This window comes from Tachypleus tridentatus, chromosome 8 (assembly GCF_004210375.1).
Source record: "Tachypleus tridentatus isolate NWPU-2018 chromosome 8, ASM421037v1, whole genome shotgun sequence".
Taxonomy (NCBI): domain Eukaryota; kingdom Metazoa; phylum Arthropoda; class Merostomata; order Xiphosura; family Limulidae; genus Tachypleus; species Tachypleus tridentatus.
In genome coordinates, this window is record NC_134832.1 from 93,554,363 (window position 1) to 93,581,034 (window position 26,672).

At 34.2% G+C, this 26,672-nt stretch overlaps 7 non-coding genes across 7 annotated transcripts; all 7 read right to left on the bottom strand.

Annotated features, from left to right (window-relative positions):
• Positions 1-3,738: 3,738 nt before the first annotated feature.
• On the bottom strand, positions 3,739-3,820 carry TRNAS-GCU (transfer RNA serine (anticodon GCU)). The gene has a single exon. It is a non-coding gene; the product is annotated as a tRNA-Ser (tRNA).
• Positions 3,821-7,551: 3,731 nt separating this feature from the next.
• On the bottom strand, positions 7,552-7,633 carry TRNAS-GCU (transfer RNA serine (anticodon GCU)). The gene has a single exon. It is a non-coding gene; the product is annotated as a tRNA-Ser (tRNA).
• A 3,725-nt stretch (positions 7,634-11,358) lies between these two features.
• Positions 11,359-11,440, bottom strand: TRNAS-GCU (transfer RNA serine (anticodon GCU)). Its single transcript has one exon. It is a non-coding gene; the product is annotated as a tRNA-Ser (tRNA).
• A 3,731-nt stretch (positions 11,441-15,171) lies between these two features.
• TRNAS-GCU (transfer RNA serine (anticodon GCU)) lies at positions 15,172-15,253 on the bottom strand. Its single transcript has one exon. It is a non-coding gene; the product is annotated as a tRNA-Ser (tRNA).
• A 3,723-nt stretch (positions 15,254-18,976) lies between these two features.
• On the bottom strand, positions 18,977-19,058 carry TRNAS-GCU (transfer RNA serine (anticodon GCU)). Its single transcript has one exon. It is a non-coding gene; the product is annotated as a tRNA-Ser (tRNA).
• A 3,726-nt stretch (positions 19,059-22,784) lies between these two features.
• TRNAS-GCU (transfer RNA serine (anticodon GCU)) lies at positions 22,785-22,866 on the bottom strand. Its single transcript has one exon. It is a non-coding gene; the product is annotated as a tRNA-Ser (tRNA).
• A 3,724-nt stretch (positions 22,867-26,590) lies between these two features.
• TRNAS-GCU (transfer RNA serine (anticodon GCU)) lies at positions 26,591-26,672 on the bottom strand. The gene has a single exon. It is a non-coding gene; the product is annotated as a tRNA-Ser (tRNA).

The following is a 26,672-nucleotide window of genomic DNA, read 5'->3' on the forward strand; positions in this document are numbered from 1 at the left end:
CTCCTTTACCATTTTTTAATAATAGTTACTTATTATTTACCTTCCTTCTCTTATCTGGTATTTTACACTTTCTTAAAATGTGATGCTTTTGTGTTTGTGAAAGAGATAATAAGTAAGTGAATAATAAGAAACAAAATTTCTATTCATCCTTAGCTACGTGCAGCAAACGAAGCTCATGTTCTCATACTTTCTCCGACAGGAAATTTTCAAATAATCACTAGGAACGTTTTACTCGCAGACTTTTATTAAAAACATTAAGAGTATGTTACTACCCCATACGCATTAAAGCTTGTATTCAATATTCATTTTATTTCCTGTACCTGGTCGTTAAAATTCCAGATCGTTCTTTGATTAAAGTTCACTAAGAAAGAGAAACATTCTCGATTTGTAGAGAAAAACTCACTAAGAAACGTAACTCGTTACGTGTCTTCCAATACTGATGTCGTAGACGTTTCACCACAACAAATCACTTCCTCGTAGTAGCACTGAGAGAGCTAAAGTCTCTCCTTTTAACGCTTTAAATACACTTAGAGAGAGACGCGTTTACAAATGAAGATTTAGAATCAGCTGAATCCAACGGGTTCACTTATTGTCCAAATAGAAATCAAGATAAATTTAATTCGTTCATAACGGCTCACTGTTTTTAAGTAATTATGACATAATCATATTTCTATGTACACCTTCCTATGATAGTCAACAATTTGTAATATAACAGTGACCAACTACACACATATGTTGAACCTGAAATAATATTATTTAATAGAGCATCTTTCAAACAAAATAGATATCAGTTACCTCCACCAAAATACGGAAATACATTTATCAGGCTCCGTTTGTAAACACTAAACACGCGGCCTCTATGCCGAAGGACTGAATATGTGACGTAATTTTCTTATCAGTGATTTTAATGTGGGTTACAGTTTTGTGAAATTTTGAATTCATAACTGTACGTCCCACATTAAACCGCTTTTGGGTGTTTCTTGGTCGGTACTTATTTCACACATAATGTCTTTCCGATTATATATCTCGAATTATTTGTCAGTTATCACCAACAAATCACAATAAAAAATGAGAAAGTGATACTCGCTAGCAACACACATTAGCTTTAAATTCGCAACGATTTTATACGGAACACACCTAACTTTACAATACCAACAAGGTTCTTTAAAATGTATGATGGGGATATTTCTTTTTCAAACAGTGCTTGCTACTTTCTTTCTAAAACCGTCATGAAATTTATATTTTTCTTGTCATCATTCCGACATCAAGAATCGTTATTTATGCCAGTAGCTTAAGATGATATGACGTGACGTTAAACGCTCTTCGGTTAGGATATTTTCATGAAATTTATTAAATATCTCTTGAAAAGTTTGCAAAGAAAAACCGTCCACTCTTACGATTGTTTTAAAAACTTCAGCTAGAAACTTCAAGTGTTGTTTGCTTAGTCTAACCAATACTGATGCAACGGCAACTCTTTTCTCTTAATAGTTTTGTTATTTATAAATCTGCTGTCTTTATATCAGAATGGGGAATATCTTACAATGTTCGCGCTTACTCCTACTTCGAGTTGTAGTGAAAACGTAAGACCGAGAGTTCACATTAATATTTGAGTAGGCCTTTTTCAAACATTATCTTTAAATTTGTACGTTTTCCTAATACAACTTTGCACCTGAGACTAATATTAACACAAAGTGAAGCTCCTTCATTGATTAAAAGAGAAAGTAAAAGTGTAGTTAATTTGAAAAACAATTAAAAAAATGTAAAAGTTAAATATGTTTCTCTGACAAATCCAGTTTCAGTTGTTTTCTTTCATACAGAAAGAAAGTGCAAGAAACTCTAAAAATATGGAGATGCCATAAATCAGTTGCCTTGAAATTTATTGCGTTCACAAACACTCAGGCATCGTACATTCACAGGAAATGTGTGACGGATTGTTTTAACGTACGTTTAAAAAGAGAAGTGAAATAAAGCTTATCTGTGGCTCGTGTTACCAACAAACTGCGCGTGCAGAAGGTTGATTTGGCCCTACTACCTATCTAAGTTTCATTTTACTTACAGCACTGGTATTCACATTCTGTTCGAATGAATATAGGAAAATTGTATAATTTATTAGATTTTGTGAATACCTTTTAATATCATTGTTCGGCTTGAATTTACGCATAGGGTCAGTTAAATTTATGAAAAGTGGAAAAGATGTTTAAAAAGAAATGAAAGTGTATGAATGGTTACATAAAAAAAGGTGTTTTTAAAAGGCAGGAATAAGCATGGTGTAATAAAAGTTTCTTTGTACAACTTAACGGTGGAACGTGTCCCACATCGTGTCTTTGCCAATCTTCGTTTATTTTACCAGTTGTGAAAACATTAAGTCATATGAATTAAACTTATTAAACGTTCTCTTGCTTGTCATATAATGATTAGAGTCTCCTCGAATTCGAAATTTTGGAGGCAGTACGTGTACTATAAGGTATATTTATACGACGCTTGAAGAACGAGACATTCGTGAAGAGTCGTAACTTCTGGTCACTTCTCTTGTAATGGCGTGAAAAGTCAACAGGATTTCGTACGTTAGCTTTGTAGGTGAATTAAAATGCGGTGAATAACACCCAAAGTGTTTTCAGTGTTTAAACATCGTCGCTTAGTTACTCTCCTTTCAAAATTAGAAATATCACAGAAACACTTTTGTACGTACCCGTAAACTGTGTAATATCATGAACCCAGAAAAGCGAAGAAGGCATAGAGCGGCTATTGGACGTATTCACGTGTGAGGTTGTACATAGGAAGCTTTATTACAAAATGCCTTTTCCCACTTTGATTCCTCAATTTGTGATGCACTCATTCCTACACTTTCAGTTTCTTTACATATTTTGTTCTCATTGTCTTGAGCTGTCTTCATACCGTGCCCAACGATTTATGCGTTCTTCAATCTTTTGTTTCCGTATACAATATGTATAACATTATTGTGAATGTGCGTCGTAATTTTACGTTACGTGCAAATAGCAGCGTGTTTGAGAACATATTCTTCGCTTATGGTGTGTGTGCATATTTGAAGTGTGCACGTGTGCTGTGAATGGGATGAAAAGTCAATGGATGATGTATTTTTCGTTGTGGTTTGTTAACTACCAGTGGTTGATAAATAATGTAATAAACTTTTTTACGGTAGCATTATCATGTAATTCGTCTATTTGGTGCACTTGAGACTTTGGTGAGTTTCATCGCTAGGAGCTCTTATCAAAGTCGGACAGTCAGTTTGTGAATATTTAGTATATGCTCGCTTGATGTTTTCAATTGGCTTTCTGACTTGTTGTTTGGTTCGTGTGTCTTTATCACCTTCTGGTGTATCTCAAATCCGTTTGAAGATTTTATATTTGGTTCTTTAATGTGTATAAGAGTTTGTGTTGCAAGTTTTGTGTATCCGCCCCATTCCTACGCTAATTAGTAGTGAACTTATGACATCGTTTCAAACCACAGGACCACTTAATACAGAAATATGTGTAACTCAATTGGACGTTAATCGTTATTAAAACAACACGATAACTAGACATATTTAAGTAATAACACAACCGAAGAAATATGTTCAAAAACGTAATGTCGAATTTGACAGCGTCTTTCTTTTTCGTTGAAAATGCTTTGTTGCATCTTGTTTAACGTGTATTTCATTTTGGAAATTAACAGTAAATGGTTAAAAAACTTCGATTTTCGTTTATCACCTACATTTCTATAAAAGTATCTCCGAACGTGCGACGAGGATGGGATTCGAACCCACGCGGGCATTGCCCAATGGATTAGCAGTCCATCGCCTTAACCTCTCGGCCACCTCGTCCTCCTTCACCATTTTTTAATAATAGTTACTTATTATTTACCTTCCTTCTCTTATCTGGTATTTTACACTTTCTTAAAATGTGATGCTTTTGTGTTTGTGAAAGAGATAATAAGTAAGTGAATAATAAGAAACAAAATTTCTATTCATCCTTAGCTACGTGCAGCAAACGAAGCTCATCTTCTCATACTTTCTCAGACAGGAAATTTTCAAATAATCACTAGGAACGTTTTACTCGCAGACTTTTATTAAAAAATTAAGAGTATGTTACTACCCCTACGCATTAAAGCTTGTATTCAATATTCATTTTATTTCCTGTACCTGGTCGTTAAAATTCCAGATCGTTCTTTGATTAAAGTTCACTAAGAAGAGAAACATTCTCGATTTGTAGAGAAAAACTCACTAAGAAACGTAACTCGTTACGTGTCTTCCAATACTGATGTCGTAGATGTTTCACCACAGCAAATCACTTCCTCGTAGGAGCACTGAGAAAGCTAAAGTCTCTCCTTTTAACGCTTTAAATACACTTAGAGAGAGACGCGTTTACAAATGACAATTTAAAATCAGCTGAATCCAACGGGTTCACTTATTCTCCAAATAGAAATCAAGATAAATTTAATTCGTTCATAACGGCTAACTGTTTTTAAGTAATTATGACATAATCATATTTCTATGTACACCTTCCTATGATAGTCAACAATTTGTAATATAACAGTGACCAACTACACACATATGTTGAACCTGAAATAATATTATTTAATAGAGCATTTTTCAAACAAAATAGATATCAGTTACCTCCACCAAAATACGGAAATACATTTATCAGGCTCCGTTTGTAAACACTAAACACGCGGCCTCTCTGCCGAAGGACTGAATATGTGACGTAATTTTCTTATCAGTGATTTTAATGTGGGTTACAGTTTTGTGAAATTTTGAATTCATAACTGTACGTCCCACATTAAACCGCTTTGGGTGTTTCTTGGTCGGTACTTATTTCAAACATAATGTCTTTCCGATTATATATCTCGAATTATTTGTCAGTTATCACCAACAAATCACAATAAAAAATGAGAAAGTGATACTCGCTAGCAACACACATTAGCTTTAAATTCGCAACGATTTTATACGGAACACACCTAACTTTACAATACCAACAAGGTTCTTTAAAATGTATGATGGGGATATTTCTTTCTCAAACAGTGCTTGCTACTTTCTTTCTAAAACCGTCATGAAATTTATATTTTTCTTGTCATCATTCCGACATCAAGAATCGTTATTTATGCCAGTAGCTTAAGATGATATGACGTGACGTTAAACGCTCTTCGGTTAGGATATTTTCATGAAATTTATTAAATATCTCTTGAAAAGTTTGCAAAGAAAAACCGTCCACTCTTACGATTGTTTTAAAAAACTTCAGCTAGAAACTTCAAGTGTTGTTTGCTTAGTCTAACCAATACTGATGCAACGGCAACTCTTTTCTCTTAATAGTTTTGTTATTTATAAATCTGCTGTCTTTATATCAGAATGGGGAATATCTTAAAATGTTCGGGCTTACTCCTACTTCGAGTTGTAGTGAAAACGTAAGACCGACAGTTCACATTAATATTTGAGTAGGCCTTTTTTAAACATTATCTTTAAATTTGTACGTTTTCCTAATACAACTTTGCACCTGAGACTAATATTAACACAAAGTGAAGCTCCTTCATTGATTAAAAGAGAAAGTAAAAGTGTAGTTAATTTGAAAAACAATTAAAAAAATGAAAAAGTTAAATATGTTTCTCTGACAAATCCAGTTTCAGTTGTTTTCTTTCATACAGAAAGAAAGTGCAAGAAACTCTAAAAATATGGAGATGCCATAAATCAGTTGCCTTGAAATTTATTGCGTTCACAAACACTCAGGCATCGTACATTCACAGGAAATGTGTGACGGATTGTTTTAACGTACGTTTAAAAAGAGAAGTGAAATAAAGCTTATCTGTGGCTCGTGTTACCAACAAACTGCGCGTGCAGAAGGTTGATTTGGCCCTACTACCTATCTAAGTTTCATTTTACTTACAGCACTGGTATTCACATTCTGTTCGAATGAATATAGGAAAATTGTATAATTTACTAGATTTTGTGAATACCTTTTAATATCATTGTTCGGCTTGAATTTACGCATAGGGTCAGTTAAATTTATGAAAAGTGGAAAAGATGTTTAAAAAGAAATGAAAGTGTACGAATGGTTACATAAAAAAGTGTTTTTAAAAGGAAGGAATAAGCATGGTGTAATAAAAGTTTCTTTGTACAACTTAACGGTGGAACGTGTCCCACATCGTGTCTTTGCCAATCTTCGTTTATTTTACCAGTTGTGAAAACATTAAGTCATATGAATTAAACTTATTAAACGTTCTTTTGCTTGTCATATAATGATTAGAGACTCCTCGAATTCGAAATTTTGGAGGCAGTACGTGTACTATAAGTTATATTTATACGACGCTTGAATAAGGAGACATTCGTGAAGAGTCGTAACTTCTGGTCTCTTCTCTTGTAATGGCGTGAAAAGTCAACAGGATTTCGTGCGTTAGCTTTGTAGGTGAATTAAAATGCGGTGAATAACACCCATAGTGTTTTCAGTGTTTAAACATCGTCGCTTAGTTACTGTCCTTTCAAAATTAGAAATATCACAGAAACACTTTTGTATGCACCCGTAAACAGTGTAATATTATGAACCCAGAAAAGCAAAGAAGGCATAGAGCGGCGATTGGACGAATTCACGTGTGAGGTTGTACATAGGAAGCTTTATTACAAAATGCCTTTTCCCACTTTAATTCTTGAATTTGTGATGCACTCATTCCTACACTTTCAATTTCTTTACATATTTTGTTCTCATTGTCTTGAGCTGTCTTCATACCGAGCCCAACGATTTATGCGTTTTCAATCGTTTGTTTCCGTATACAATATGTATAACATTATTGTGGGTGTGCGTCGTAATTTTACGTTACGTGCAAATAGCAGCGTGTTTGAGAACATATTCTTCGCTTATGGTGTGTGTGCATATTTGAAGTGTGCACGTGTGCTGTAAATGGGATGAAAAGTCAATGGATGATGTATTTTTCGTTGTGGTTTGTTAACTACCAGTGGTTGATAAATAATGTAATAAACTTTTTTACGGTAGCATTATCATGTAATTCGTCTATTTGGTGCACTTGAGACTTTGGTGAGTTTCATCGCTAGGAGCTCTTATCAAAGTCGGACAGTCAGTTTGTGAATATTTAGTATATGCTCGCTTGATGTTTTCAATTGGCTTTCTGACTTGTTGTTTGGTTCGTGTGTCTTTATCACCTTCTGGTGTATCTCAAATCCGTTTGAAGATTTTATATTTGGTTCTTTAATGTGTATAAGAGTTTGTGTTGCAAGTTTTGTGTATCCGCCCCATTCCTACGCTAATTAGTAGTGAACTTATGACATCGTTTCAAACCACAGGACCACTTAATACAGAAATATGTGTAACTCAATTGGACGTTAATCGTTATTAAAACAACACGATAACTAGACATATTTAAGTAATAACACAACCGAAGAAATATGTTCAAAAACGTAATGTCGAATTTGACAGCGTCTTTCTTTTTCGTTGAAAATGCTTTGTTGCATCTTGTTTAACGTGTATTTCATTTTGGAAATTAACAGTAAATGGTTAAAAACTTCGATTTTCGTTTATCACCTACATTTCTATAAAAGTATCTCCGAACGTGCGACGAGGATGGGATTCGAACCCACGCGGGCATTGCCCAATGGATTAGCAGTCCATCGCCTTAACCTCTCGGCCACCTCGTCCTCCTTCACCATTTTTTAATAATAGTTACTTATTATTTACCTTCCTTCTCTTATCTGGTATTTTACACTTTCTTAAAATGTGATGCTTTTGTGTTTGTGAAAGAGATAATAAGTAAGTGAATAATAAGAAACAAAATTTCTATTCATCCTTAGCTACGTGCAGCAAACGAAGCTCATCTTCTCATACTTTCTCAGACAGGAAATTTTCAAATAATCACTAGGAACGTTTTACTCGCAGACTTTTATTAAAAAATTAAGAGTATGTTACTACCCCTACGCATTAAAGCTTGTATTCAATATTCATTTTATTTCCTGTACCTGGTCGTTAAAATTCCAGATCGTTCTTTGATTAAAGTTCACTAAGAAAGAGAAACATTCTCGATTTGTAGAGAAAACTCACTAAGAAACGTAACTCGTTACGTGTCTTCCAATACTGATGTCGTAGATGTTTCACCACAGCAAATCACTTCCTCGTAGGAGCACTGAGAAAGCTAAAGTCTCTCCTTTTAACGCTTTAAATACACTTAGAGAGAGACGCGTTTACAAATGACAATTTAAAATCAGCTGAATCCAACGGGTTCACTTATTCTCCAAATAGAAATCAAGATAAATTTAATTCGTTCATAACGGCTAACTGTTTTTAAGTAATTATGACATAATCATATTTCTATGTACACCTTCCTATGATAGTCAACAATTTGTAATATAACAGTGACCAACTACACACATATGTTGAACCTGAAATAATATTATTTAATAGAGCATTTTTCAAACAAAATAGATATCAGTTACCTCCACCAAAATACGGAAATACATTTATCAGGCTCCGTTTGTAAACACTAAACACGCGGCCTCTCTGCCGAAGGACTGAATATGTGACGTAATTTTCTTATCAGTGATTTTAATGTGGGTTACAGTTTTGTGAAATTTTGAATTCATAACTGTACGTCCCACATTAAACCGCTTTGGGTGTTTCTTGGTCGGTACTTATTTCAAACATAATGTCTTTCCGATTATATATCTCGAATTATTTGTCAGTTATCACCAACAAATCACAATAAAAAATGAGAAAGTGATACTCGCTAGCAACACACATTAGCTTTAAATTCGCAACGATTTTATACGGAACACACCTAACTTTACAATACCAACAAGGTTCTTTAAAATGTATGATGGGGATATTTCTTTCTCAAACAGTGCTTGCTACTTTCTTTCTAAAACCGTCATGAAATTTATATTTTTCTTGTCATCATTCCGACATCAAGAATCGTTATTTATGCCAGTAGCTTAAGATGATATGACGTGACGTTAAACGCTCTTCGGTTAGGATATTTTCATGAAATTTATTAAATATCTCTTGAAAAGTTTGCAAAGAAAAACCGTCCACTCTTACGATTGTTTTAAAAACTTCAGCTAGAAACTTCAAGTGTTGTTTGCTTAGTCTAACCAATACTGATGCAACGGCAACTCTTTTCTCTTAATAGTTTTGTTATTTATAAATCTGCTGTCTTTATATCAGAATGGGAATATCTTAAAATGTTCGGGCTTACTCCTACTTCGAGTTGTAGTGAAAACGTAAGACCGACAGTTCACATTAATATTTGAGTAGGCCTTTTTTAAACATTATCTTTAAATTTGTACGTTTTCCTAATACAACTTTGCACCTGAGACTAATATTAACACAAAGTGAAGCTCCTTCATTGATTAAAAGAGAAAGTAAAAGTGTAGTTAATTTGAAAAACAATTAAAAAAATGTAAAAGTTAAATATGTTTCTCTGACAAATCAGTTTCAGTTGTTTTCTTTCATACAGAAAGAAAGTGCAAGAAACTCTAAAATATGGAGATGCCATAAATCAGTTGCCTTGAAATTTATTGCGTTCACAAACACTCAGGCATCGTACATTCACAGGAAATGTGTGACGGATTGTTTTAACGTACGTTTAAAAAGAGAAGTGAAATAAAGCTTATCTGTGGCTCGTGTTACCAACAAACTGCGCGTGCAGAAGGTTGATTTGGCCCTACTACCTATCTAAGTTTCATTTTACTTACAGCACTGGTATTCACATTCTGTTCGAATGAATATAGGAAAATTGTATAATTTACTAGATTTTGTGAATACCTTTTAATATCATTGTTCGGCTTGAATTTACGCATAGGGTCAGTTAAATTTATGAAAAGTGGAAAAGATGTTTAAAAGAAATGAAAGTGTACGAATGGTTACATAAAAGTGTTTTTAAAAGGAAGGAATAAGCATGGTGTAATAAAAGTTTCTTTGTACAACTTAACGGTGGAACGTGTCCCACATCGTGTCTTTGCCAATCTTCGTTTATTTTACCAGTTGTGAAAACATTAAGTCATATGAATTAAACTTATTAAACGTTCTTTTGCTTGTCATATAATGATTAGAGACTCCTCGAATTCGAAATTTTGGAGGCAGTACGTGTACTATAAGTTATATTTATACGACGCTTGAATAAGGAGACATTCGTGAAGAGTCGTAACTTCTGGTCTCTTCTCTTGTAATGGCGTGAAAAGTCAACAGGATTTCGTGCGTTAGCTTTGTAGGTGAATTAAAATGCGGTGAATAACACCCATAGTGTTTTCAGTGTTTAAACATCGTCGCTTAGTTACTGTCCTTTCAAAAGTAGAAATATCACAGAAACACTTTTGTATGCACCCGTAAACAGTGTAATATTATGAACCCAGAAAAGCAAAGAAGGCATAGAGCGGCGATTGGACGAATTCACGTGTGAGGTTGTACATAGGAAGCTTTATTACAAAATGCCTTTTCCCACTTTAATTCTTGAATTTGTGATGCACTCATTCCTACACTTTCAATTTCTTTACATATTTTGTTCTCATTGTCTTGAGCTGTCTTCATACCGTGCCCAACGATTTATGCGTTCTTCAATCTTTTGTTTCCGTATACAATATGTATAACATTATTGTGAATGTGCGTCGTAATTTTACGTTACGTGCAAATAGCAGCGTGTTTGAGAACATATTCTTCGCTTATGGTGTGTGTGCATATTTGAAGTGTGCACGTGTGCTGTGAATGGGATGAAAAGTCAATGGATGATGTATTTTTCGTTATGGTTTGTTAACTACCAGTGGTTGATAAATAATGTAATAAACTTTTTACGGTAGCATTATCATGTAATTCGTCTATTTGGTGCACTTGAGACTTTGGTGAGTTTCATCGCTAGGAGCTCTTATCAAAGTCGGACAGTCAGTTTGTGAATATTTAGTATATGCTCGCTTGATGTTTTCAATTGGCTTTCTGACTTGTTGTTTGGTTCGTGTGTCTTTATCACCTTCTGGTGTATCTCAAATCCGTTTGAAGATTTTATATTTGGTTCTTTAATGTGTATAAGAGTTTGTGTTGCAAGTTTTGTGTATCCGCCCCATTCCTACGCTAATTAGTAGTGAACTTATGACATCGTTTCAAACCACAGGACCACTTAATACAGAAATATGTGTAACTCAATTGGACGTTAATCGTTATTAAAACAACACGATAACTAGACATATTTAAGTAATAACACAACCGAAGAAATATGTTCAAAAACGTAATGTCGAATTTGACAGCGTCTTTCTTTTTCGTTGAAAATGCTTTGTTGCATCTTGTTTAACGTGTATTTCATTTTGGAAATTAACAGTAAATGGTTAAAAAACTTCGATTTTCGTTTATCACCTACATTTCTATAAAAGTATCTCCGAACGTGCGACGAGGATGGGATTCGAACCCACGCGGGCATTGCCCAATGGATTAGCAGTCCATCGCCTTAACCTCTCGGCCACCTCGTCCTCCTTCACCATTTTTTAATAATAGTTACTTATTATTTACCTTCCTTCTCTTATCTGGTATTTTACACTTTCTTAAAATGTGATGCTTTTGTGTTTGTGAAAGAGATAATAAGTAAGTGAATAATAAGAAACAAAATTTCTATTCATCCTTAGCTACGTGCAGCAAACGAAGCTCATCTTCTCATACTTTCTCAGACAGGAAATTTTCAAATAATCACCAGGAACGTTTTACTCGCAGACTTTTATTAAAAACATTAAGAATATGTTACTACCCCTACGCATTAAAGCTTGTATTCAATATTCATTTTATTTCCTGTACCTGGTCGTTAAAAATTCCAGATCGTTCTTTGATTAAAGTTCACTAAGAAAGAGAAACATTCTCGATTTGTAGAGAAAAACTCACTAAGAAACGTAACTCGTTACGTGTCTTCCAATACTGATGTCGTAGATGTTTCACCACAGCAAATCACTTCCTCGTAGGAGCACTGAGAAAGCTAAAGTCTCTCCTTTTAACGCTTTAAATACACTTAGAGAGAGACGCGTTTACAAATGACAATTTAAAATCAGCTGAATCCAACGGGTTCACTTATTCTCCAAATAGAAATCAAGATAAATTTAATTCGTTCATAACGGCTAACTGTTTTTTAAGTAATTATGACATAATCATATTTCTATGTACACCTTCCTATGATAGTCAACAATTTGTAATATAACAGTGACCAACTACACACATATGTTGAACCTGAAATAATATTATTTAATAGAGCATTTTTCAAACAAAATAGATATCAGTTACCTCCACCAAAATACGGAAATACATTTATCAGGCTCCGTTTGTAAACACTAAACACGCGGCCTCTCTGCCGAAGGACTGAATATGTGACGTAATTTTCTTATCAGTGATTTTAATGTGGGTTACAGTTTTGTGAAATTTTGAATTCATAACTGTACGTCCCACATTAAACCGCTTTTGGGTGTTTCTTGGTCGGTACTTATTTCAAACATAATGTCTTTCCGATTATATATCTCGAATTATTTGTCAGTTATCACCAACAAATCACAATAAAAAATGAGAAAGTGATACTCGCTAGCAACACACATTAGCTTTAAATTCGCAACGATTTTATACGGAACACACCTAACTTTACAATACCAACAAGGTTCTTTAAAATGTATGATGGGGATATTTCTTTCTCAAACAGTGCTTGCTACTTTCTTTCTAAAACCGTCATGAAATTTATATTTTTCTTGTCATCATTCCGACATCAAGAATCGTTATTTATGCCAGTAGCTTAAGATGATATGACGTGACGTTAAACGCTCTTCGGTTAGGATATTTTCATGAAATTTATTAAATATCTCTTGAAAAGTTTGCAAAGAAAAACCGTCCACTCTTACGATTGTTTTAAAAAACTTCAGCTAGAAACTTCAAGTGTTGTTTGCTTAGTCTAACCAATACTGATGCAACGGCAACTCTTTTCTCTTAATAGTTTTGTTATTTATAAATCTGCTGTCTTTATATCAGAATGGGGAATATCTTAAAATGTTCGGGCTTACTCCTACTTCGAGTTGTAGTGAAAACGTAAGACCGACAGTTCACATTAATATTTGAGTAGGCCTTTTTTAAACATTATCTTTAAATTTGTACGTTTTCCTAATACAACTTTGCACCTGAGACTAATATTAACACAAAGTGAAGCTCCTTCATTGATTAAAAGAGAAAGTAAAAGTGTAGTTAATTTGAAAAACAATTAAAAAAATGTAAAAGTTAAATATGTTTCTCTGACAAACCAGTTTCAGTTGTTTTCTTTCATACAGAAAGAAAGTGCAAGAAACTCTAAAAATATGGAGATGCCATAAATCAGTTGCCTTGAAATTTATTGCGTTCACAAACACTCAGGCATCGTACATTCACAGGAAATGTGTGACGGATTGTTTTAACGTACGTTTAAAAAGAGAAGTGAAATAAAGCTTATCTGTGGCTCGTGTTACCAACAAACTGCGCGTGCAGAAGGTTGATTTGGCCCTACTACCTATCTAAGTTTCATTTTACTTACAGCACTGGTATTCACATTCTGTTCGAATGAATATAGGAAAATTGTATAATTTACTAGATTTTGTGAATACCTTTTAATATCATTGTTCGGCTTGAATTTACGCATAGGGTCAGTTAAATTTATGAAAAGTGGAAAAGATGTTTAAAAGAAATGAAAGTGTACGAATGGTTACATAAAAGTGTTTTTAAAAGGAAGGAATAAGCATGGTGTAATAAAAGTTTCTTTGTACAACTTAACGGTGGAACGTGTCCCACATCGTGTCTTTGCCAATCTTCGTTTATTTTACCAGTTGTGAAAACATTAAGTCATATGAATTAAACTTATTAAACGTTCTTTTGCTTGTCATATAATGATTAGAGACTCCTCGAATTCGAAATTTTGGAGGCAGTACGTGTACTATAAGTTATATTTATACGACGCTTGAATAAGGAGACATTCGTGAAGAGTCGTAACTTCTGGTCTCTTCTCTTGTAATGGCGTGAAAAGTCAACAGGATTTCGTGCGTTAGCTTTGTAGGTGAATTAAAATGCGGTGAATAACACCCATAGTGTTTTCAGTGTTTAAACATCGTCGCTTAGTTACTGTCCTTTCAAAATTAGAAATATCACAGAAACACTTTTGTATGCACCCGTAAACAGTGTAATATTATGAACCCAGAAAAGCAAAGAAGGCATAGAGCGGCGATTGGACGAATTCACGTGTGAGGTTGTACATAGGAAGCTTTATTACAAAATGCCTTTTCCCACTTTAATTCTTGAATTTGTGATGCACTCATTCCTACACTTTCAATTTCTTTACATATTTTGTTCTCATTGTCTTGAGCTGTCTTCATACCGAGCCCAACGATTTATGCGTTTTTCAATCGTTTGTTTCCGTATACAATATGTATAACATTATTGTGGGTGTGCGTCGTAATTTTACGTTACGTGCAAATAGCAGCGTGTTTGAGAACATATTCTTCGCTTATGGTGTGTGTGCATATTTGAAGTGTGCACGTGTGCTGTAAATGGGATGAAAAGTCAATGGATGATGTATTTTTCGTTGTGGTTTGTTAACTACCAGTGGTTGATAAATAATGTAATAAACTTTTTTACGGTAGCATTATCATGTAATTCGTCTATTTGGTGCACTTGAGACTTTGGTGAGTTTCATCGCTAGGAGCTCTTATCAAAGTCGGACAGTCAGTTTGTGAATATTTAGTATATGCTCGCTTGATGTTTTCAATTGGCTTTCTGACTTGTTGTTTGGTTCGTGTGTCTTTATCACCTTCTGGTGTATCTCAAATCCGTTTGAAGATTTTATATTTGGTTCTTTAATGTGTATAAGAGTTTGTGTTGCAAGTTTTGTGTATCCGCCCCATTCCTACGCTAATTAGTAGTGAACTTATGACATCGTTTCAAACCACAGGACCACTTAATACAGAAATATGTGTAACTCAATTGGACGTTAATCGTTATTAAAACAACACGATAACTAGACATATTTAAGTAATAACACAACCGAAGAAATATGTTCAAAACGTAATGTCGAATTTGACAGCGTCTTTCTTTTCGTTGAAAATGCTTTGTTGCATCTTGTTTAACGTGTATTTCATTTTGGAAATTAACAGTAAATGGTTAAAAACTTCGATTTTCGTTTATCACCTACATTTCTATAAAAGTATCTCCGAACGTGCGACGAGGATGGGATTCGAACCCACGCGGGCATTGCCCAATGGATTAGCAGTCCATCGCCTTAACCTCTCGGCCACCTCGTCCTCCTTCACCATTTTTTAATAATAGTTACTTATTATTTACCTTCCTTCTCTTATCTGGTATTTTACACTTTCTTAAAATGTGATGCTTTTGTGTTTGTGAAAGAGATAATAAGTAAGTGAATAATAAGAAACAAAATTTCTATTCATCCTTAGCTACGTGCAGCAAACGAAGCTCATCTTCTCATACTTTCTCAGACAGGAAATTTTCAAATAATCACTAGGAACGTTTTACTCGCAGACTTTTATTAAAAAATTAAGAGTATGTTACTACCCCTACGCATTAAAGCTTGTATTCAATATTCATTTTATTTCCTGTACCTGGTCGTTAAAAATTCCAGATCGTTCTTTGATTAAAGTTCACTAAGAAAGAGAAACATTCTCGATTTGTAGAGAAAAACTCACTAAGAAACGTAACTCGTTACGTGTCTTCCAATACTGATGTCGTAGATGTTTCACCACAGCAAATCACTTCCTCGTAGGAGCACTGAGAAAGCTAAAGTCTCTCCTTTTAACGCTTTAAATACACTTAGAGAGAGACGCGTTTACAAATGACAATTTAAAATCAGCTGAATCCAACGGGTTCACTTATTCTCCAAATAGAAATCAAGATAAATTTAATTCGTTCATAACGGCTAACTGTTTTTAAGTAATTATGACATAATCATATTTCTATGTACACCTTCCTATGATAGTCAACAATTTGTAATATAACAGTGACCAACTACACACATATGTTGAACCTGAAATAATATTATTTAATAGAGCATTTTTCAAACAAAATAGATATCAGTTACCTCCACCAAAATACGGAAATACATTTATCAGGCTCCGTTTGTAAACACTAAACACGCGGCCTCTCTGCCGAAGGACTGAATATGTGACGTAATTTTCTTATCAGTGATTTTAATGTGGGTTACAGTTTTGTGAAATTTTGAATTCATAACTGTACGTCCCACATTAAACCGCTTTGGGTGTTTCTTGGTCGGTACTTATTTCAAACATAATGTCTTTCCGATTATATATCTCGACTTATTTGTCAGTTATCACCAACAAATCACAATAAAAAATGAGAAAGTGATACTCGCTAGCAACACACATTAGCTTTAAATTCGCAACGATTTTATACGGAACACACCTAACTTTACAATACCAACAAGGTTCTTTAAAATGTATGATGGGGATATTTCTTTCTCAAACAGTGCTTGCTACTTTCTTTCTAAAACCGTCATGAAATTTATATTTTTCTTGTCATCATTCCGACATCAAGAATCGTTATTTATGCCAGTAGCTTAAGATGATATGACGTGACGTTAAACGCTCTTCGGTTAGGATATTTTCATGAAATTTATTAAATATCTCTTGAAAAGTTTGCAAAGAAAAACCGTCCACTCTTACGATTGTTTTAAAAACTTCAGCTAGAAACTTCAAGTGTTGTTTGCTTAGTCTAACCAATACTGATGCAACGGCAACTCTTTTCTCTTAATAGTTTTGTTATTTATAAATCTGCTGTCTTTATATCAGAATGGGAATATCTTAAAATGTTCGGGCTTACTCCTACTTCGAGTTGTAGTGAAAACGTAAGACCGACAGTTCACATTAATATTTGAGTAGGCCTTTTTAAACATTATCTTTAAATTTGTACGTTTTCCTAATACAACTTTGCACCTGAGACTAATATTAACACAAAGTGAAGCTCCTTCATTGATTAAAGAGAAAGTAAAAGTGTAGTTAATTTGAAAAACAATTAAAAAATGTAAAAGTTAAATATGTTTCTCTGACAAACCAGTTTCAGTTGTTTTCTTTCATACAGAAAGAAAGTGCAAGAAACTCTAAAAATATGGAGATGCCATAAATCAGTTGCCTTGAAATTTATTGCGTTCACAAACACTCAGGCATCGTACATTCACAGGAAATGTGTGACGGATTGTTTTAACGTACGTTTAAAAAGAGAAGTGAAATAAAGCTTATCTGTGGCTCGTGTTACCAACAAACTGCGCGTGCAGAAGGTTGATTTGGCCCTACTACCTATCTAAGTTTCATTTTACTTACAGCACTGGTATTCACATTCTGTTCGAATGAATATAGGAAAATTGTATAATTTACTAGATTTTGTGAATACCTTTTAATATCATTGTTCGGCTTGAATTTACGCATAGGGTCAGTTAAATTTATGAAAAGTGGAAAAGATGTTTAAAAGAAATGAAAGTGTACGAATGGTTACATAAAAAAGTGTTTTAAAAGGAAGGAATAAGCATGGTGTAATAAAAGTTTCTTTGTACAACTTAACGGTGGAACGTGTCCCACATCGTGTCTTTGCCAATCTTCGTTTATTTTACCAGTTGTGAAAACATTAAGTCATATGAATTAAACTTATTAAACGTTCTTTTGCTTGTCATATAATGATTAGAGACTCCTCGAATTCGAAATTTTGGAGGCAGTACGTGTACTATAAGTTATATTTATACGACGCTTGAATAAGGAGACATTCGTGAAGAGTCGTAACTTCTGGTCTCTTCTCTTGTAATGGCGTGAAAAGTCAACAGGATTTCGTGCGTTAGCTTTGTAGGTGAATTAAAATGCGGTGAATAACACCCATAGTGTTTTCAGTGTTTAAACATCGTCGCTTAGTTACTGTCCTTTCAAAATTAGAAATATCACAGAAACACTTTTGTATGCACCCGTAAACAGTGTAATATTATGAACCCAGAAAAGCAAAGAAGGCATAGAGCGGCGATTGGACGAATTCACGTGTGAGGTTGTACATAGGAAGCTTTATTACAAAATGCCTTTTCCCACTTTAATTCTTGAATTTGTGATGCACTCATTCCTACACTTTCAATTTCTTTACATATTTTGTTCTCATTGTCTTGAGCTGTCTTCATACCGAGCCCAACGATTTATGCGTTTTCAATCGTTTGTTTCCGTATACAATATGTATAACATTATTGTGGGTGTGCGTCGTAATTTTACGTTACGTGCAAATAGCAGCGTGTTTGAGAACATATTCTTCGCTTATGGTGTGTGTGCATATTTGAAGTGTGCACGTGTGCTGTAAATGGGATGAAAAGTCAATGGATGATGTATTTTTCGTTGTGGTTTGTTAACTACCAGTGGTTGATAAATAATGTAATAAACTTTTTTACGGTAGCATTATCATGTAATTCGTCTATTTGGTGCACTTGAGACTTTGGTGAGTTTCATCGCTAGGAGCTCTTATCAAAGTCGGACAGTCAGTTTGTGAATATTTAGTATATGCTCGCTTGATGTTTTCAATTGGCTTTCTGACTTGTTGTTTGGTTCGTGTGTCTTTATCACCTTCTGGTGTATCTCAAATCCGTTTGAAGATTTTATATTTGGTTCTTTAATGTGTATAAGAGTTTGTGTTGCAAGTTTTGTGTATCCGCCCCATTCCTACGCTAATTAGTAGTGAACTTATGACATCGTTTCAAACCACAGGACCACTTAATACAGAAATATGTGTAACTCAATTGGACGTTAATCGTTATTAAAACAACACGATAACTAGACATATTTAAGTAATAACACAACCGAAGAAATATGTTCAAAACGTAATGTCGAATTTGACAGCGTCTTTCTTTTCGTTGAAAATGCTTTGTTGCATCTTGTTTAACGTGTATTTCATTTTGGAAATTAACAGTAAATGGTTAAAAACTTCGATTTTCGTTTATCACCTACATTTCTATAAAAGTATCTCCGAACGTGCGACGAGGATGGGATTCGAACCCACGCGGGCATTGCCCAATGGATTAGCAGTCCATCGCCTTAACCTCTCGGCCACCTCGTCCTCCTTCACCATTTTTTAATAATAGTTACTTATTATTTACCTTCCTTCTCTTATCTGGTATTTTACACTTTCTTAAAATGTGATGCTTTTGTGTTTGTGAAAGAGATAATAAGTAAGTGAATAATAAGAAACAAAATTTCTATTCATCCTTAGCTACGTGCAGCAAACGAAGCTCATCTTCTCATACTTTCTCAGACAGGAAATTTTCAAATAATCACTAGGAACGTTTTACTCGCAGACTTTTATTAAAAAATTAAGAGTATGTTACTACCCCTACGCATTAAAGCTTGTATTCAATATTCATTTTATTTCCTGTACCTGGTCGTTAAAATTCCAGATCGTTCTTTGATTAAAGTTCACTAAGAAGAGAAACATTCTCGATTTGTAGAGAAAACTCACTAAGAAACGTAACTCGTTACGTGTCTTCCAATACTGATGTCGTAGATGTTTCACCACAGCAAATCACTTCCTCGTAGGAGCACTGAGAAAGCTAAAGTCTCTCCTTTTAACGCTTTAAATACACTTAGAGAGAGACGCGTTTACAAATGACAATTTAAAATCAGCTGAATCCAACGGGTTCACTTATTCTCCAAATAGAAATCAAGATAAATTTAATTCGTTCATAACGGCTCACTGTTTTAAGTAATTATGACATAATCATATTTCTATGTACACCTTCCTATGATAGTCAACAATTTGTAATATAACAGTGACCAACTACACACATATGTTGAACCTGAAATAATATTATTTAATAGAGCATTTTTCAAACAAAATAGATATCAGTTACCTCCACCAAAATACGGAAATACATTTATCAGGCTCCGTTTGTAAACACTAAACACGCGGCCTCTCTGCCGAAGGACTGAATATGTGACGTAATTTTCTTATCAGTGATTTTAATGTGGGTTACAGTTTTGTGAAATTTTGAATTCATAACTGTACGTCCCACATTAAACCGCTTTTGGGTGTTTCTTGGTCGGTACTTATTTCAAACATAATGTCTTTCCGATTATATATCTCGACTTATTTGTCAGTTATCACCAACAAATCACAATAAAAATGAGAAAGTGATACTCGCTAGCAACACACATTAGCTTTAAATTCGCAACGATTTTATACGGAACACACCTAACTTTACAATACCAACAAGGTTCTTTAAAATGTATGATGGGGATATTTCTTTCTCAAACAGTGCTTGCTACTTTCTTTCTAAAACCGTCATGAAATTTATATTTTTCTTGTCATCATTCCGACATCAAGAATCGTTATTTATGCCAGTAGCTTAAGATGATATGACGTGACGTTAAACGCTCTTCGGTTAGGATATTTTCATGAAATTTATTAAATATCTCTTGAAAAGTTTGCAAAGAAAAACCGTCCACTCTTACGATTGTTTTAAAAACTTCAGCTAGAAACTTCAAGTGTTGTTTGCTTAGTCTAACCAATACTGATGCAACGGCAACTCTTTTCTCTTAATAGTTTTGTTATTTATAAATCTGCTGTCTTTATATCAGAATGGGAATATCTTAAAATGTTCGGGCTTACTCCTACTTCGAGTTGTAGTGAAAACGTAAGACCGACAGTTCACATTAATATTTGAGTAGGCCTTTTTTAAACATTATCTTTAAATTTGTACGTTTTCCTAATACAACTTTGCACCTGAGACTAATATTAACACAAAGTGAAGCTCCTTCATTGATTAAAAGAGAAAGTAAAAGTGTAGTTAATTTGAAAAACAATTAAAAAAATGTAAAAGTTAAATATGTTTCTCTGACAAATCCAGTTTCAGTTGTTTTCTTTCATACAGAAAGAAAGTGCAAGAAACTCTAAAAATATGGAGATGCCATAAATCAGTTGCCTTGAAATTTATTGCGTTCACAAACACTCAGGCATCGTACATTCACAGGAAATGTGTGACGGATTGTTTTAACGTACGTTTAAAAAAGAGAAGTGAAATAAAGCTTATCTGTGGCTCGTGTTACCAACAAACTGCGCGTGCAGAAGGTTGATTTGGCCCTACTACCTATCTAAGTTTCATTTTACTTACAGCACTGGTATTCACATTCTGTTCGAATGAATATAGGAAAATTGTATAATTTACTAGATTTTGTGAATACCTTTTAATATCATTGTTCGGCTTGAATTTACGCATAGGGTCAGTTAAATTTATGAAAAGTGGAAAAGATGTTTAAAAAGAAATGAAAGTGTACGAATGGTTACATAAAAAGTGTTTTTAAAAGGAAGGAATAAGCATGGTGTAATAAAAGTTTCTTTGTACAACTTAACGGTGGAACGTGTCCCACATCGTGTCTTTGCCAATCTTCGTTTATTTTACCAGTTGTGAAAACATTAAGTCATATGAATTAAACTTATTAAACGTTCTTTTGCTTGTCATATAATGATTAGAGACTCCTCGAATTCGAAATTTTGGAGGCAGTACGTGTACTATAAGTTATATTTATACGACGCTTGAATAAGGAGACATTCGTGAAGAGTCGTAACTTCTGGTCTCTTCTCTTGTAATGGCGTGAAAAGTCAACAGGATTTCGTGCGTTAGCTTTGTAGGTGAATTAAAATGCGGTGAATAACACCCATAGTGTTTTCAGTGTTTAAACATCGTCGCTTAGTTACTGTCCTTTCAAAAGTAGAAATATCACAGAAACACTTTTGTATGCACCCGTAAACAGTGTAATATTATGAACCCAGAAAAGCAAAGAAGGCATAGAGCGGCGATTGGACGAATTCACGTGTGAGGTTGTACATAGGAAGCTTTATTACAAAATGCCTTTTCCCACTTTAATTCTTGAATTTGTGATGCACTCATTCCTACACTTTCAATTTCTTTACATATTTTGTTCTCATTGTCTTGAGCTGTCTTCATACCGAGCCCAACGATTTATGCGTTTTCAATCGTTTGTTTCCGTATACAATATGTATAACATTATTGTGGGTGTGCGTCGTAATTTTACGTTACGTGCAAATAGCAGCGTGTTTGAGAACATATTCTTCGCTTATGGTGTGTGTGCATATTTGAAGTGTGCACGTGTGCTGTAAATGGGATGAAAAGTCAATGGATGATGTATTTTTCGTTGTGGTTTGTTAACTACCAGTGGTTGATAAATAATGTAATAAACTTTTTTACGGTAGCATTATCATGTAATTCGTCTATTTGGTGCACTTGAGACTTTGGTGAGTTTCATCGCTAGGAGCTCTTATCAAAGTCGGACAGTCAGTTTGTGAATATTTAGTATATGCTCGCTTGATGTTTTCAATTGGCTTTCTGACTTGTTGTTTGGTTCGTGTGTCTTTATCACCTTCTGGTGTATCTCAAATCCGTTTGAAGATTTTATATTTGGTTCTTTAATGTGTATAAGAGTTTGTGTTGCAAGTTTTGTGTATCCGCCCCATTCCTACGCTAATTAGTAGTGAACTTATGACATCGTTTCAAACCACAGGACCACTTAATACAGAAATATGTGTAACTCAATTGGACGTTAATCGTTATTAAAACAACACGATAACTAGACATATTTAAGTAATAACACAACCGAAGAAATATGTTCAAAACGTAATGTCGAATTTGACAGCGTCTTTCTTTTCGTTGAAAATGCTTTGTTGCATCTTGTTTAACGTGTATTTCATTTTGGAAATTAACAGTAAATGGTTAAAAAACTTCGCTTTTCGTTTATCACCTACATTTCTATAAAAGTATCTCCGAACGTGCGACGAGGATGGGATTCGAACCCACGCGGGCATTGCCCAATGGATTAGCAGTCCATCGCCTTAACCTCTCGGCCACCTCGTCCTCCTTCACCATTTTTTAATAATAGTTACTTATTATTTACCTTCCTTCTCTTATCTGGTATTTTACACTTTCTTAAAATGTGATGCTTTTGTGTTTGTGAAAGAGATAATAAGTAAGTGAATAATAAGAAACAAAATTTCTATTCATCCTTAGCTACGTGCAGCAAACGAAGCTCATCTTCTCATACTTTCTCAGACAGGAAATTTTCAAATAATCACTAGGAACGTTTTACTCGCAGACTTTTATTAAAAAATTAAGAGTATGTTACTACCCCTACGCATTAAAGCTTGTATTCAATATTCATTTTATTTCCTGTACCTGGTCGTTAAAATTCCAGATCGTTCTTTGATTAAAGTTCACTAAGAAGAGAAACATTCTCGATTTGTAGAGAAAACTCACTAAGAAACGTAACTCGTTACGTGTCTTCCAATACTGATGTCGTAGATGTTTCACCACAGCAAATCACTTCCTCGTAGGAGCACTGAGAAAGCTAAAGTCTCTCCTTTTAACGCTTTAAATACACTTAGAGAGAGACGCGTTTACAAATGACAATTTAAAATCAGCTGAATCCAACGGGTTCACTTATTCTCCAAATAGAAATCAAGATAAATTTAATTCGTTCATAACGGCTAACTGTTTTTAAGTAATTATGACATAATCATATTTCTATGTACACCTTCCTATGATAGTCAACAATTTGTAATATAACAGTGACCAACTACACACATATGTTGAACCTGAAATAATATTATTTAATAGAGCATTTTTCAAACAAAATAGATATCAGTTACCTCCACCAAAATACGGAAATACATTTATCAGGCTCCGTTTGTAAACACTAAACACGCGGCCTCTCTGCCGAAGGACTGAATATGTGACGTAATTTTCTTATCAGTGATTTTAATGTGGGTTACAGTTTTGTGAAATTTTGAATTCATAACTGTACGTCCCACATTAAACCGCTTTGGGTGTTTCTTGGTCGGTACTTATTTCAAACATAATGTCTTTCCGATTATATATCTCGACTTATTTGTCAGTTATCACCAACAAATCACAATAAAAATGAGAAAGTGATACTCGCTAGCAACACACATTAGCTTTAAATTCGCAACGATTTTATACGGAACACACCTAACTTTACAATACCAACAAGGTTCTTTAAAATGTATGATGGGGATATTTCTTTCTCAAACAGTGCTTGCTACTTTCTTTCTAAAACCGTCATGAAATTTATATTTTTCTTGTCATCATTCCGACATCAAGAATCGTTATTTATGCCAGTAGCTTAAGATGATATGACGTGACGTTAAACGCTCTTCGGTTAGGATATTTTCATGAAATTTATTAAATATCTCTTGAAAAGTTTGCAAAGAAAAACCGTCCACTCTTACGATTGTTTTAAAAACTTCAGCTAGAAACTTCAAGTGTTGTTTGCTTAGTCTAACCAATACTGATGCAACGGCAACTCTTTTCTCTTAATAGTTTTGTTATTTATAAATCTGCTGTCTTTATATCAGAATGGGAATATCTTAAAATGTTCGGGCTTACTCCTACTTCGAGTTGTAGTGAAAACGTAAGACCGACAGTTCACATTAATATTTGAGTAGGCCTTTTTTAAACATTATCTTTAAATTTGTACGTTTTCCTAATACAACTTTGCACCTGAGACTAATATTAACACAAAGTGAAGCTCCTTCATTGATTAAAGAGAAAGTAAAAGTGTAGTTAATTTGAAAACAATTAAAAAAATGTAAAAGTTAAATATGTTTCTCTGACAAACCAGTTTCAGTTGTTTTCTTTCATACAGAAAGAAAGTGCAAGAAACTCTAAAATATGGAGATGCCATAAATCAGTTGCCTTGAAATTTATTGCGTTCACAAACACTCAGGCATCGTACATTCACAGGAAATGTGTGACGGATTGTTTTAACGTACGTTTAAAAAGAGAAGTGAAATAAAGCTTATCTGTGGCTCGTGTTACCAACAAACTGCGCGTGCAGAAGGTTGATTTGGCCCTACTACCTATCTAAGTTTCATTTTACTTACAGCACTGGTATTCACATTCTGTTCGAATGAATATAGGAAAATTGTATAATTTACTAGATTTTGTGAATACCTTTTAATATCATTGTTCGGCTTGAATTTACGCATAGGGTCAGTTAAATTTATGAAAAGTGGAAAAGATGTTTAAAAGAAATGAAAGTGTACGAATGGTTACATAAAAAGTGTTTTAAAAGGAAGGAATAAGCATGGTGTAATAAAAGTTTCTTTGTACAACTTAACGGTGGAACGTGTCCCACATCGTGTCTTTGCCAATCTTCGTTTATTTTACCAGTTGTGAAAACATTAAGTCATATGAATTAAACTTATTAAACGTTCTTTTGCTTGTCATATAATGATTAGAGTCTCCTCGAATTCGAAATTTTGGAGGCAGTACGTGTACTATAAGTTATATTTATACGACGCTTGAAGAAGGAGACATTCGTGAAGAGTCGTAACTTCTGGTCTCTTCTCTTGTAATGGCGTGAAAAGTCAACAGGATTTCGTGCGTTAGCTTTGTAGGTGAATTAAAATGCGGTGAATAACACCCATAGTGTTTTCAGTGTTTAAACATCGTCGCTTAGTTACTGTCCTTTCAAAATTAGAAATATCACAGAAACACTTTTGTATGCACCCGTAAACAGTGTAATATTATGAACCCAGAAAAGCAAAGAAGGCATAGAGCGGCGATTGGACGAATTCACGTGTGAGGTTGTACATAGGAAGCTTTATTACAAAATGCCTTTTCCCACTTTAATTCCTGAATTTGTGATGCACTCATTCCTACACTTTCAATTTCTTTACATATTTTGTTCTCATTGTCTTGAGCTGTCTTCATACCGAGCCCAACGATTTATGCGTTTTCAATCGTTTGTTTCCGTATACAATATGTATAACATTATTGTGGGTGTGCGTCGTAATTTTACGTTACGTGCAAATAGCAGCGTGTTTGAGAACATATTCTTCGCTTATGGTGTGTGTGCATATTTGAAGTGTGCACGTGTGCTGTAAATGGGATGAAAAGTCAATGGATGATGTATTTTTCGTTGTGGTTTGTTAACTACCAGTGGTTGATAAATAATGTAATAAACTTTTTTACGGTAGCATTATCATGTAATTCGTCTATTTGGTGCACTTGAGACTTTGGTGAGTTTCATCGCTAGGAGCTCTTATCAAAGTCGGACAGTCAGTTTGTTTGAATATTTAGTATATGCTCGCTTGATGTTTTCAATTGGCTTTCTGACTTGTTGTTTGGTTCGTGTGTCTTTATCACCTTCTGGTGTATCTCAAATCCGTTTGAAGATTTTATATTTGGTTCTTTAATGTGTATAAGAGTTTGTGTTGCAAGTTTTGTGTATCCGCCCCATTCCTACGCTAATTAGTAGTGAACTTATGACATCGTTTCAAACCACAGGACCACTTAATACAGAAATATGTGTAACTCAATTGGACGTTAATCGTTATTAAAACAACACGATAACTAGACATATTTAAGTAATAACACAACCGAAGAAATATGTTCAAAAACGTAATGTCGAATTTGACAGCGTCTTTCTTTTTTCGTTGAAAATGCTTTGTTGCATCTTGTTTAACGTGTATTTCATTTTGGAAATTAACAGTAAATGGTTAAAAAACTTCGATTTTCGTTTATCACCTACATTTCTATAAAAGTATCTCCGAACGTGCGACGAGGATGGGATTCGAACCCACGCGGGCATTGCCCAATGGATTAGCAGTCCATCGCCTTAACCTCTCGGCCACCTCGTC